Source organism: Hyla sarda, chromosome 1 (genome assembly GCF_029499605.1).
Source record: "Hyla sarda isolate aHylSar1 chromosome 1, aHylSar1.hap1, whole genome shotgun sequence".
NCBI classification, from domain to species: Eukaryota; Metazoa; Chordata; class Amphibia; order Anura; family Hylidae; genus Hyla; species Hyla sarda.
In genome coordinates, this window is record NC_079189.1 from 66359935 (window position 1) to 66374870 (window position 14936).

General features: G+C 46.4%; 1 long non-coding RNA gene across 1 annotated transcript in view; it reads left to right on the forward strand.

Annotated features, from left to right (window-relative positions):
• Positions 1–14682, forward strand: part of LOC130301130 (uncharacterized) — a 29153-nt gene extending 14471 nt beyond the window's left edge. Inside the window, exons 2-3 of the long non-coding RNA XR_008851828.1 lie at positions 5986–6237; positions 14279–14682. This is a non-coding gene — a long non-coding RNA (uncharacterized LOC130301130). The remainder of the gene's footprint in view (positions 1–5985; positions 6238–14278) is intronic.
• The last annotated feature ends 254 nt before the right edge of the window (positions 14683–14936 follow it).

The following is a 14936-nucleotide window of genomic DNA, read 5'->3' on the forward strand; positions in this document are numbered from 1 at the left end:
GTACGGGATCATTAACATTTTATTTTAATAGTTCGGACATTTACGCACGCGGCGATACCAAATATGTCTATAAAAAATGTTTTTTACGCTTTTTGGGGGTAAAATAGGAAAAAACGGACGTTTTACTTTTTTATTGGGGGAGGGGATTTTTCACTTTTTTTTTACTTTTACTTTTACATTTTTTTACATTTTTTTTTACACTTGAATAGTCCCCATAGGGGACTATTCATAGCAATACCATGATTGCTAATACTGATCTGTTCTATGTATAGGACATAGAACAGATCAGTATTATTGGTCATCTCCTGCTCTGGTCTGCTCGATCACAGACCAGAGCAGGAGACGCCGGGAGCCGCACGGAGGAAGGAGAGGGGACCTCCGTGCGGCGTTATGAATGATCGGATCCCTGCAGCAGCGCTGCGGCGATCCGATTGTTCATTTTAATCGCGAACTGCCGCAGATGCCGGGATCTGTATTGATCCCGGCACCTGAGGGGTTAATGGCGGACGCCCGCGAGATCGCGGGCGTCGGCCATTGCCGGCGGGTCCCTGGCTGCGATCAGCAGCCGGGATCAGCCGCGCATGACACGGGCATCACTCCGATGCCCGCGGTTATGCTTAGGACGTAAATGTACGTCCTGGTGCGTTAAGTACCACCTCACCAGGACGTACATTTACGTCCTGCGTCCTTAAGGGGTTAAGGACTCAGCCCATTTTGGCCTTAAGGACTCAGACAATTTAATTTTTACGTTTTCATTTTTTCCTCCTCGCCTTCTAAAAATCATAACTCTTTTATATTTTCATCCACAGACTAGTATGAGGGCTTTTTTTTTGCGCGACCAGTTGTCCTTTGTAATGACATAACTCATTATGCCATAAAATGTATGGCGCAACCAAAAAACACTATTTTTGTGGGGAAATTAAAACGAAAAACGCAATTTTGCTAATTTTGGAAGGTTTCGTTTTCACGCCGTACAATTTACGGTAAAAATGACATGTGTTCTTTATTCTGAGGGTCAATACGATTAAAATGATACCCATTATTACATACTTTTATATTATTGTTGCGCTTAAAAAAAATCACAAACTTTTTAACCAAATTAGTACGTTTATAATCCCTTTATTTTGATGACCTATAACTTTTTTATTTTTCCGTATAAGCGGCGGTATGGGGGCTCATTTTTTGCGCCATGATCTGTACTTTTTTTTGATACCACATTTGCATATAAAAAACTTTGAATACATTTTTTATAATTTTTTTTTTAATAAAATGTATTAAAAAAGTAGTTCGTTCACGCCGTTAACCATACGGGATCATTAACATTTTATTTTAATAGTTCGGACATTTATGCACGCGGCGATACCAAATATGTCTATAAAAAAAAATTTTACGCTTTTTGGGGGTAAAATAGGAAAAAACGGACGTTTTACTTTTTTATTGGGGGAGGGGATTTTTCACTTTTTTTTTACTTTTACTTTTACATTTTTTTACATTTTTTTTTACACTTGAATAGTCCCCATAGGGGACTATTCATAGCAATATCATGATTGCTAATACTGATCTGTTCTAGGTATAGGACTTAGAACAGATCAGTATTATCGGTCATCTTCTGCTCTGGTCTGCTCGATCACAGACCAGAGCAGGAGACGCCGGGAGCCGCACGGAGGAAGGAGAGGGGACCTCCGTGCGGCGTTATGAATGATCGGATCACCACAGCAGCGCTGCGGGCGATCCGATCATTCATTCAAATCGCGCACTGCCACAGATGCCGGGATCTGTATTGATCCCGGCACTTGAGGGGTTAATGGAGGACGCCCGCGGTTATGCTTAGGACGTAAATGTACGTCCTGGTGCGTTAAGTACCACCGCACCAGGAAGTACATTTACGTCCTGCGTCCTTAAGGGGTTAAGCCACTATATGCTGCTGCCAACTCCAGGCTGTGTCATTCAGCCACTATATGGTCTCCTCATGCTGCCGCCACCTACACACTGTGTCATTCAGCCACTGTATGTATCCTCATACTGATGCCACCTCCAGGCTCTGTCATTGTGCCACTCTGCGACAGTGATTGTAATAGCGATGCCTCTGATCTGCATGTCATACTGAATAACAGTATTATTTCACTACCCCAGCACACACCCTATGCGTGTTACAGCAAGGCAAAGTGTTTTACACCCCTATTGAGGCTCTCTGTAGGCCAGAAATAGCCGTTTTAATAGTGATTCACCGCAAATAAATTCGGGCCGAAACTATTTTTGGGGGAAAATTCACCGAATCGTCCGAATCAAATTTTTCTAATATTCATTCATCTCTATTGCAGATCATAAACTACAGAATAGCATGCAATGTCAGGCAGCTGCTTCTAAGGCCAGCAGGATATGGTCATGTTTTAAAAGATTTATGGATTCGAGGGATAAGGACATAATGCCACCCCTTTATAAAGCATTGGTACGGCCTCAACTGGAATATGCTGTTCAGTTTTGGGGACCAGTTTATAAAAAAGACATTGTGGAGCTGAAAAGGGTGCAGAGATGCGCGACTAAACTAATAAGGGGCATGGAACATCTTAGCTATGAGGAAAGATTAAAAGAATTACATTTGTTTAGTCTTGAGAAGAGACATTTAAAGGGCGGATATGATCAGCGTATATAAGTACATAAATGGCCCATAAAAAAAAATATGGGGGAAAACTGGTCCAGGTTAAACCCCCACAAAAGACAAGGGGGCACTCCCTCCGTCTGGAGAAGAAAAAGTTTAGTCTTAAGGGGCGACACGAATAATGCAGAGAAATGATAAAGACACACTCACCCTTAGATGTCAGCAAACATGGAGGGATTAATTGGATCACAAAAGTGCAGTACATCACACAGGGGGAACGAAAAGACACAGCTCCATGAGCTGCGGGAGGAGCTCATGGAGCTGTGTCTTTTCGTTCCCCCTGTGTGATGTACTGCACTTTTGTCCTCCAATAAATCCCTCCACGTTTGCTGACATCTAAGAGTGAGTGCGTCTCTATCATTTCTCTACATTATTCATGTTGGACTTTTTCTTTGATGACTGCACCTCCTGCATCAGCTCCATACGGACGCCCACATCGCATCTGCTCCTAGCGACCCCATATGTATATGCTCCGGAGCCGATAGGTTGTTTCCTTTCACATGCTTAAGGGGCGGCACGCCTTCTTTACCATAAGAACTGTGAATTTATGGAACAGTCTATGTCAGGAACTGGTCACATCAGAAACAGTTGAAATCTTCAAAACAGGGTTAGATTCATTCCTAGAACAAAATAATATGAATACATATGCAGAAATATAAAATTACAACCCTTCACTTTCATCTAACCACACCACTTCCCTTCAATTCCTTGGTTGAACTTGATGGACGTATGTCATTTTTCAACAGTACTATGTAACTATGTAAGGCTATAATGAGCTGACACTTCCCGCTCTGCAGAGGAAATGTTTCAGCTGTTATTTCATTATGATAAGAGCCTGGACTACAATTACAGCACCTACCGATAAATAACAGAGGATCCAACATTCACAATAGGTAGTGGTCACAGCTCTCCACCTTCCCCTTCCTGTACAATCACCTCTGTACAGGTCAAAGCGCATGCCTAAAAAACTCCTTTAGAAGTCAATGGGTAAGCTCCAGGCTGGTCCATGTGTCCTACTACAGACAAGAAAGTCAGTTATCTTACAGACACATGCAAGCAGGGCTGGACTGGAACCAAAAACAGGTCTGGACATATTAGACTAAGCAGCCAACTTTGGTCATTGTAGCGGCTATGTGAAGGCGGAGCCACAAAGAGGAAGGGCCAAATCTTAATCATAGTTGGGTATAATAGGGTACATAATGGGGGGGGGGGTAAATCTATATATTTAAACATTAAAGAGTACCTGCCACCAAGTAAATAGGGGAACTTATCTTCTTTTTGTGTTACCCTTGTCATTCTGAGTCCACAGCACTTTTTCTTTTTATCATTTTGGGCCATTATTTCTATAGTTATTGCTCTGTAAAATCTGTTCAATGTCCCTCTTCTTTTGCTGCTGCAGGGGGGCATCACCCCCGCAAGCGTGACATCACCTGAGGCCTGCATGGTAACGCTTCCGCTCTTAACTGTTCTATGCTGCGCTCGGTCTCGGGAGCGTGCATAGAACAGGGAGCCAAGCCCGGCCGGCAGCCTGTGAGTCCCCTCCTCTTTGTTATGCAGATCGCAAGGCAAACAGGTAGAAGGGACATCGGAGGAAGCTGCCTGCCGTGCACCCAGTGTTCTAATCATTTAGAAAAATAAGACCTCGATCAGAGCCAATAACAAGTAGTGCCACACTCTCCTCGGACCATCAGCGCTGCATTGAGCTGTAGTCAGCGCTGATGGATGGGCAGAGCTAATGTAAGGGGTGGGAACACCAGGCAGGGGGGCGGAGGAGCGCTTCTGCCAGTGTACAAGTGTATGTGAGGGCGGGGGGCACCGTACATATTTCCATCAAACTGTTACTGACCAAATCCAGTATACTGAGAGTAATTTGGTAGATTGGGGGGTGTAGGGTATGGGGAGTGTAGCTGTGCGGGTATTAAAGGGTGCTTGTTAATTCGTGACGCCAGGGTGAGGGGTCCTCAATAAAGCTTTTCCTACCGGAACGATAGGAAGGTAGATGATAATAAGTTTGAGGTAGATAATAATAATGGATTGTCCACAACCGGAAAGCTTCTGTAAACAGCGTTAACTTTACTGAAGATTTTCTGTACACTTCGTTAACATAACAGTCTCTTATCATAACAACAGCTTCCTTTGGAGATTGACAATGGTTGGAACTTTTGCTTTAGAAGTCTTTTAGTCTATTGCGCTGTTCCACTGGATTTAGGGGAATTAGTTGCGGTCCAGTAGTCACGCTAGCATTAGCAGAAATTAGAGTAAAACTCACGATTTTTGGTTCTGCTCAGGCCGTAGGTTTTGAGGCCTAGCGTGTCTTTGAAAGTTGAGTAGCACACCGTCCTGTTAGTCCGGCATCCACGAGAGCAGTAATCAAAGAGAACGACAACTGGATGCAGCTCCCCCATATGGGCAGGGGCTGGACTAACTCTAATTGGTCCAAACGGATGTCAATCACCATTACAGAGATTTGTGGGTAACACGTGACCCAAGGACCTCCCAAGGTCCTGCAACACACCACAAAGGCTACCAGCATGGCCACATGACTGAAGGTCCTGCGACGCTGAACAAGAGAAGTGCTATGCATTCCTATATAATATAACTATAATTATTAATAGCTTACCAAGGTCTTTATTTTCAGCGTGCACCTTTTACTTTATGAAACTGAAATAGTAGTGCTGCTCTTCCTTTTCCTTTTGTTTGACGGTTGCATGAGCGTGCACCTACAAAGAACTTTTTCCAACATGGATGGACATTCCAATATTTCTAATCTGGACAATTCTGTGAGTACAGCCATCACCAGTGTGTTTAAGTATACTGAGAGCGATGTTAACAGGATTTTGGGGAGTACGGAGGGAGAAGCTGCTTTTTTGTTTGTTCCATCCACTATTGATCTGCAAAGGAACTATGAATCTGAAACAAAAAAACTACTTGCTTTACAATTGCATTATACAACACTTTGAGAATACTATAAAGCCTCACGGATCCCCCGGGGGATGAGGATTCAGCCTAAAGACTGTGCATATTCAAACAACAACGAATATCGAAGCCGTTTTGAAATGATTACTAATCAATACTCACTGGAACTTATTTTATTACAGCTAGAGTTCCTACAGCGTGACTTGGAAACAACCAAGATTAAAATTGGTGATTTGGAATCATCATTAAAACAAAGTGTCTCCATTGAGGAATACACAGCCTTTTTTGAAAAACAACAACATTTTCTTACCAAAACCCGATCCTCATTAGAGACATAAGTGGTTCAGAGACTCTCAGGACTATGCATCAGCACGTGTATACCATTGGTCTAACAATACCTTTTCTTTCAGGAAAAACAATAAAAAGAACAGGGACTCTTCAAATGATCCAAATACTATTGTTCAACAACCATCTGGACAAGATAAACAACCAGCCTCTCAGGAGTCTTTTTTAGAGGCAATAGGACTGACAAAAGAATCCGGCGGGGGGGGCGCAAACATGGACGCAGGCGTAAAAACACGACATCTGAACAAGTCGACAACATCTCCGAAACGGAACGACCGTACCAAGAAAATCAAGAAGTAACTACAGCACGAACTGTGGTAAATATATCTTCATATACTCTTACCGAAACACAACTAAATGTTTTATGTAAAGGTCTTGGCTTTTGTCCCAATACGTATGTTGATTGGTTTAATCTAGAATTTGATGTAATCCAATTTGTCCGTAAACTTAAATTAAAACTGTGGTTCTCCATGCAAGCTCCAAAATGTCCTACTGTTAGTACCATCTCGGAGGCAGACACCAAAAGATGTCAACCCGAGATGACACTAAAAGAATTTAACCTTAATTTACCTAGTGATTTTCAGCCCCCAGTAGAGTCGCACTCTATCAGTACATTTGAGGATTGTGTTAAGAGGGATCTCAGGAACCTGATGCATAAAGACAAGTGCCTTAAACACCCTAACATGACCCATGCTGAAGTAGAAGCACTAAAGGAGCTTGTCCATGACCAACGCCTTGTCATTAAGCCGGCAGACAAGGGCGGGGTTATAGTGGTCATGGACAAGCTCCAAAACCTAAAAGAAGCTGAGAGGCAGTTGAGTGACACAAATGTATATACCCCATTGAACAGTGATCTGAAAAATGACATTGCATCCCGCATCAAAGTGGTTGTCAATAAAGGTTGTGAGGATGGTTTGATGAGAACTTAAAATATTTTCTTATAGTGGATTTTCCTGTTACTCCTATGCTGTATTTGCTTCCAAAAATCCACAAGGATTGTGAAAATCCTCCTGGAAGACCGATAGTTTCGGGCCGCCAATCAATTACATCAAATATATCCATTTTTCTTGATAGACTTTTACGCAAATTTGCCATCAGTGCCAAGTCCTACATTAAGGACACCTCGGATTTTTAAAGTAAAATCCGAGAATTAATTGTTCCTGAACATACCATCCTTGCAACACTAGATGTATCAAGTTTATATACATCGATCAATCACGAAAGACGTATATTTGCAATTGAAAATGCTTTGATTCTATCTGATTACAGTATTGAAAAAATAGATTTTGTCATCTCACTGCTCAGAATAGTTCTAGAATGCAATTACTTCCTTTTCAATGATACCTACTATATGCAAACAAGGGGTACAGCGATGGGAAGTAACGTGGCACCTACGTATGCCAATATTTTTGTAGCATACTTGGAGGAGGAGCTTGTCTGTGTGTCGCCCCACTTTGGCCAAGTGCTGAAGTGGTGGCGATACATTGATGATATTTTCCTCCTATGGACTGGCCCTGAGGATAAACTTTTAGAATGTCATCAATTCCTCAATAACATTGAACCAGACATACAATTTACATTAACACATTCAAATACATGTGTTAACTTTATGGATGTTAGTGTGACTAAACAATGCAATCGACTGAGCACTGACCTTTACAACAAACCGACTGATAGTAACACCTTGCTTAGGTACGACAGCGGACATCCTAGGTCACTTGTGAGAGCACTTCCATACAGCCAAATGCTCAGAGCCGAAAGAATCACTGATAATGATGAAAAATTGGAAAATGCCCTAAATAAAATGACAAAGGATTTTGTAAGTAGGAGATATCCAGTTGGACTAATTGAGCAGTCCAAAACTAGGGTCAGGTCCCTTAGACATCACAGGCATTCTGGACATGACAATAAGGGCACAATATATATTACTTCCACAGCAAAATCCAAACGCATACCCTTTATTACCACTTACAATGATTTTTCACATGAGATTACCAACACAATATGTGTTACGCCGAGCGCTCCGGGTCCCCGCTCCTCCCCGGAGCGCTCGCTACACTCTCCTCACTGCAGCGCTCCGGTCAGATCCACTGACCCGGGGCGCTGCGATACTGCCTCCAGCCGGGATGCGATTCGCGATGCGGGTAGCGCCCGCTCGCGATGCGCACCCCGGCTCCCGTACCTGACTCGCTCTCCGTCGGTCCTGTCCCGGCGCGCGCGGCCCCGCTCCTTAGGGCGCGCGCGCGCCGGGTCTTTGCGATTTAAAGGGCCACTGCGCCGCTGATTGGCGCAGTGGTTCCAATTAGCCTGATCACCTGTGCACTTCCCTATATCACCTCACTTCCCCTGCACTCCCTCGCCGGATCTTGTTGCCATCGTGCCAGTGAAAGCGTTTCCTTGTGTGTTCCTAGCCTGTGTTCCAGACCTCCTGCCGTTGCCCCTGACTACGATCCTTGCTGCCTGCCCCGACCTTCTGCTACGTCCGACCTTGCTTCTGCCTACTCCCTTGTACCGCGCCTATCTTCAGCAGTCAGAGAGGTTGAGCCGTTGCTAGTGGATACGACCTGGTCACTACCGCCGCAGCAAGTCCATCCCGCTTTGCGGCGGGCTCTGGTGAAAACCAGTAGTGACTTAGAACCGATCCACTAGCACGGTCCACGCCAATCCCTCTCTGGCACAGAGGATCCACTACCTGCCAGCCGGCATCGTGACAGTAGATCCGGCCATGGATTCCGCTGAAGTTCCTCTGCCAGTTGTCGCTGACCTCACCAAGGTGGTCGCCCAGCAGTCACAACAGATAGCGCAACAAGGCCAACAGCTGTCTCAACTGACCGTTATGCTACAGCAGTTACTACCACAACTTCAGCAATCATCTCCTCCGCCAGCTCCTGCACCTCCTCCGCAGCGAGTGGCCGCTTCTGGTCTACGCCTATCCTTGCCGGATAAATTTGATGGGGACTCTAAGTTTTGCCGTGGCTTTCTTTCCCAATGTTCCCTGCACCTGGAGATGATGTCGGACCAGTTTCCCACTGAAAGGTCTAAGGTGGCTTTCGTAGTCAGCCTTCTGTCTGGAAAAGCCCTGTCTTGGGCCACACCGCTCTGGGACCGCAATGACCCCGTCACTGCCTCTGTACACTCCTTCTTCTCGGAAATCCGAAGTGTCTTTGAGGAACCTGCCCGAGCCTCTTCTGCTGAGACTGCCCTGTTGAACCTGGTCCAGGGTAATTCTTCCGTTGGCGATTATGCCGTACAATTCCGTACTCTTGCTTCAGAATTATCCTGGAATAATGAGGCCCTCTGCGCGACCTTTAAAAAAGGCCTATCCAGCAACATTAAAGATGTTCTGGCCGCACGAGAAATCCCTGCTAATCTACATGAACTCATTCACCTAGCCACTCGCATTGACATGCGTTTTTCCGAAAGGCGTCAGGAGCTCCGCCAAGATATGGACTCTGTTCGCACGAGGCGTTTCTTCTCCTCGGCTCCTCTCTCCTCTGGTCCCCTGCAATCCGTTCCTGTGCCTCCCGCCGTGGAGGCTATGCAGGTCGACCGGTCTCGCCTGACACCTCAAGAGAGGACACGACGCCGCATGGAGAATCTCTGCCTGTACTGTGCTAGTACCGAACACTTCCTGAGGGATTGTCCTATCCGTCCTCCCCGCCTGGAAAAACGTACGCTGACTCCGCACAAAGGTGAGACAGTCCTTGATGTCTACTCTGCTTCTCCACGTCTTACTGTGCCTGTGCGGATGTCTGCCTCTGCCTTCTCCTTCTCTACTATGGCCTTCTTGGACTCTGGATCTGCAGGAAATTTTATTTTGGCCTCTCTCGTCAACAGGTTCAACATCCCAGTGACCAGTCTCGCCAGACCCCTTTACATCAATTGTGTAAACAATGAAAGATTGGACTGTACCATACGTTTCCGCACGGAGCCCCTTCTAATGTGCATCGGATCTCATCACGAGAGGATTGAACTTTTGGTCCTCCCCAATTGCACTTCTGAAATTCTCCTTGGACTTCCCTGGCTTCAACTTCATTCCCCAACCCTGGATTGGTCCACTGGGGAGATCAAGAGTTGGGGGCCCTCTTGTTCCAAGGACTGTCTAAAACCGGTTCCCAGTAACCCTTGCCGTGACTCTGTGGTTCCTCCAGTAACCGGTCTCCCTAAGGCCTATATGGACTTTGCGGATGTTTTTTGCAAAAAACAAGCTGAGACTCTACCTCCTCACAGGCCTTATGATTGTCCTATCGACCTCCTCCCGGGCACTACTCCACCCCGGGGCAGAATTTATCCTCTGTCCGCCCCAGAGACTCTTGCCATGTCTGAATACGTCCAGGAAAATTTAAAAAAGGGCTTTATCCGTAAATCCTCCTCTCCTGCCGGAGCCGGATTTTTCTTTGTGTCCAAAAAAGATGGCTCCCTACGTCCTTGCATTGACTACCGCGGTCTTAATAAAATCACGGTTAAGAACCGCTACCCCCTACCCCTCATCTCTGAACTCTTTGATCGCCTCCAAGGTGCCCACATCTTTACTAAACTGGACTTAAGAGGTGCTTATAATCTCATCCGCATCAGAGAGGGGGATGAATGGAAAACGGCATTTAACACCAGAGATGGACACTTTGAGTATCTGGTCATGCCCTTTGGCCTGTGCAACGCCCCTGCCGTCTTCCAAGACTTTGTTAATGAAATTTTTCGTGATCTTTTATACTCCTGTGTTGTTGTATATCTGGACGATATCCTGATTTTTTCTGCCAATCTAGAAGAACACCGCCAGCATGTCCGTATGGTTCTTCAGAGACTTCGTGACAATCAACTCTATGCCAAAATTGAGAAATGTCTGTTTGAATGCCAATCTCTTCCTTTTCTAGGATACTTGGTCTCTGGCCAGGGACTACAAATGGATCCAGACAAACTCTCTGCCGTCTTAGATTGGCCACGCCCCTCCGGACTCCGTGCTATCCAACGCTTTTTGGGGTTCGCCAATTATTACAGGCAATTTATTCCACATTTTTCTACCGTTGTGGCTCCTATCGTGGCTTTAACCAAAAAAAATGCCGATCCCAAGTCTTGGCCTCCTCAAGCGGAAGACGCCTTTAAACGACTCAAGTCTGCCTTTTCTTCGGCTCCCGTGCTCTCCAGACCTGACCCTTCCAAACCCTTCCTATTGGAGGTTGATGCCTCCTCAGTGGGAGCTGGAGCTGTTCTTCTACAAAAAAATTCTTCCGGGCATGCTGTCACTTGTGGTTTTTTTTCTAGGACCTTCTCTCCGGCGGAGAGGAACTACTCCATCGGGGATCGAGAGCTTCTAGCCATCAAATTAGCACTTGAGGAATGGAGGCATCTGCTGGAGGGATCAAGATTTCCAGTTATTATTTACACCGATCACAAGAACCTCTCCTACCTCCAGTCTGCCCAACGGCTGAATCCTCGCCAGGCCCGGTGGTCTCTGTTCTTTGCCCGATTTAATTTTGAAATTCACTTTCGGCCTGCCGATAAGAACATTAGGGCCGATGCTCTCTCTCGTTCCTCGGATGCTTCGGAAGTTGAACTCTCTCCGCAACACATCATTCCTCCTGACTGCCTGATTTCCACTTCTCCAGCCTCCATCAGGCAAACTCCTCCAGGAAAGACCTTTGTTTCTCCACGCCAACGCCTCGGAATCCTCAAATGGGGTCACTCCTCCCATCTCGCAGGTCATGTGGGCATCAAGAAATCTGTGCAACTCATCTCCCGCTTCTATTGGTGGCCGACTCTGGAGACGGATGTTGTGGACTTTGTGCGAGCCTGCACTATCTGTGCCCGGGATAAGACTCCTCGCCAGAAGCCCGCTGGTTTTCTTCATCCCCTGCCTGTCCCCGAACAGCCTTGGTCTCTGATTGGTATGGATTTTATTACTGATTTACCCCCTTCCCGTGGCAACACTGTTATTTGGGTGGTCGTTGATCGATTCTCCAAAATGGCACATTTCATCCCTCTTCCTGGTCTTCCTTCAGCGCCTCAGTTGGCTAAACAATTTTTTGTACACATTTTTCGTCTTCACGGGTTGCCTACGCAGATCGTCTCGGATAGAGGCGTCCAATTCGTGTCTAAATTCTGGAGGGCTCTCTGTAAACAACTCAAGATTAAACTAAATTTTTCTTCTGCATATCATCCCCAATCCAATGGACAAGTAGAAAGAATTAACCAGGTCCTGGGTGATTATTTACGACATTTTGTTTCCTCCCGCCAGGATGACTGGGCAGATCTCCTTCCATGGGCCGAATTCTCGTATAACTTCAGAGTCTCTGAATCTTCCTCCAAATCCCCATTTTTCGTGGTGTACGGCCGTCACCCTCTTCCCCCCCCTCCCTACCCCCTTGCCCTCTGGTCTGCCCGCTGTGGATGAAATTTCTCGTGACCTTTCCATCATATGGAGAGAGACCCAAAATTCTCTCTTACAGGCTTCATCACGCATGAAGAAGTTCGCGGATAAGAAAAGAAGAGCTCCTCCCATTTTTTCCCCTGGAGACAAGGTATGGCTCTCCGCTAAATATGTCCGCTTCCGTGTCCCTAGCTACAAGTTGGGACCACGCTATCTTGGTCCTTTCAAAATTTTGTGTCAGATTAATCCTGTCTCTTACAAACTTCTTCTTCCTCCTTCTCTTCGTATTCCTAATGCCTTTCACGTTTCTCTTCTTAAACCACTCATCATCAACCGTTTCTCTCCCAAATCTGTTCCTCCCACTCCTGTTTCCGGCTCCTCGGACATCTTCTCCGTCAAAGAGATTCTGGCATCAAAAAAGGTCAGAGGGAAAACCTTTTTTTTAGTGGATTGGGAGGGTTGTGGTCCAGAAGAGAGATCCTGGGAACCTGAGGACAATATCCTAGACAAAAGTCTGCTCCTCAGGTTCTCAGGCTCTAAGAAGAGGGGGAGACCCAAGGGGGGGGTACTGTTACGCCGAGCGCTCCGGGTCCCCGCTCCTCCCCGGAGCGCTCGCTACACTCTCCTCACTGCAGCGCTCCGGTCAGATCCACTGACCCGGGGCGCTGCGATACTGCCTCCAGCCGGGATGCGATTCGCGATGCGGGTAGCGCCCGCTCGCGATGCGCACCCCGGCTCCCGTACCTGACTCGCTCTCCGTCGGTCCTGTCCCGGCGCGCGCGGCCCCGCTCCTTAGGGCGCGCGCGCGCCGGGTCTTTGCGATTTAAAGGGCCACTGCGCCGCTGATTGGCGCAGTGGTTCCAATTAGCCTGATCACCTGTGCACTTCCCTATATCACCTCACTTCCCCTGCACTCCCTCGCCGGATCTTGTTGCCATCGTGCCAGTGAAAGCGTTTCCTTGTGTGTTCCTAGCCTGTGTTCCAGACCTCCTGCCGTTGCCCCTGACTACGATCCTTGCTGCCTGCCCCGACCTTCTGCTACGTCCGACCTTGCTTCTGCCTACTCCCTTGTACCGCGCCTATCTTCAGCAGTCAGAGAGGTTGAGCCGTTGCTAGTGGATACGACCTGGTCACTACCGCCGCAGCAAGTCCATCCCGCTTTGCGGCGGGCTCTGGTGAAAACCAGTAGTGACTTAGAACCGATCCACTAGCACGGTCCACGCCAATCCCTCTCTGGCACAGAGGATCCACTACCTGCCAGCCGGCATCGTGACAATATGAAAACATTGGCATCTGGTAAGAGATGCCCATACACAAGTGGAAGAATTTAAAGATCTTCCCTTAATGTCTTTCCGCAGATCAGCAAACTTGAGGGATAAAATAGTTAAGACCGATATCTCTAACCGATCAGGACCACAGCAAAAATATTTGACTGCACAAACTAAAGGGAGTTTTCCATGTTGGTGTTGCGTGAATTGCCAATATATGACAAAGGGTTCAACATTTATACATCCCTTAACCAAAAAAAGTATATGATATTAAATTTTATCTAACTTGCAATTCGAACCATGTTGTGTACCTACTTTGGTGTCCCTGTATGAAGTTATATGTTGGCGAGACGAGTTTAGACTTAAAAACTCGTCTCAACCAACATCGTTATATGATCAGAAAGAAAAGACTTGACTTGACCGTTGCATAACACTTCACTGAAGCCAATCATAAAGAAAAAGACTTGAGGTTCATGATTCTTGACCACATACCCCCCCCCCCACAAACGTGGAGGGGACCATATTACTCTTCTTAAAAAACGAGAATTGATGTGGATTTTTAAACTGAACTCCATGAGACCCATCGGTCTCAATGCAGAGTTCAAGACTACACCGGGAATGTGCAGAAGATAATCTCCAATACGTAGCCCCTGCCTGTAATATGTTGCCTTCAGTATACTTAATTTGAGACCAAACTAACATTGTTTTTTTTCTGTTTAATTACAGATTATCATGAATCTACGCTGTACCTGCCACCAACAGAACTGCCTGAATACCGTGTATACACTTGATGTGAAGAGCCATTTTCATTTTTATTTCCACTACTACATCAATAGGTCTGAATTGTTCCAAGGGCGCAGAATAAGTGGAGGACTATGACGGAGGGTGATTGGCATATCTGGAGATGTGCTTGCCTGCCGGCATCCACGACTCCGGTGACTCCCCGCCCCGGGCGAGTGGCGTTCATTCATCACACGCACCGGAGTGAGCACCATTACTCCGTCTCTGTTACCTCTTTGAGCCATGCCAGCTCTACTTGCTATATCCCTGTAAGCTGAACGAGGGACCATTGACATTACCACTCATTAAAATGCTTAAGATTCATGGAGTATGGGCAAGTTTTTCCCATAGCCAAGATGGCAAAATTTCTATGTGCTCCTCAATGCGCATGCGCGCTCCGTTACACGAAGCGCAAGTTCCGATTGGCCGGCCTCGGCCGGTGAGGTTCACATGCGATTGGTGTGGCCCACCACAGCTGCGCACTGAGGAGATACACAAATGCCGCACAGTGATACACGAGGCAAAGTAGTTCTGTTGGGTAAGTGCAACTTTCATGTATATATGAATATTTTTCAAGCAAATTATTTATGAAGCACCAACACTC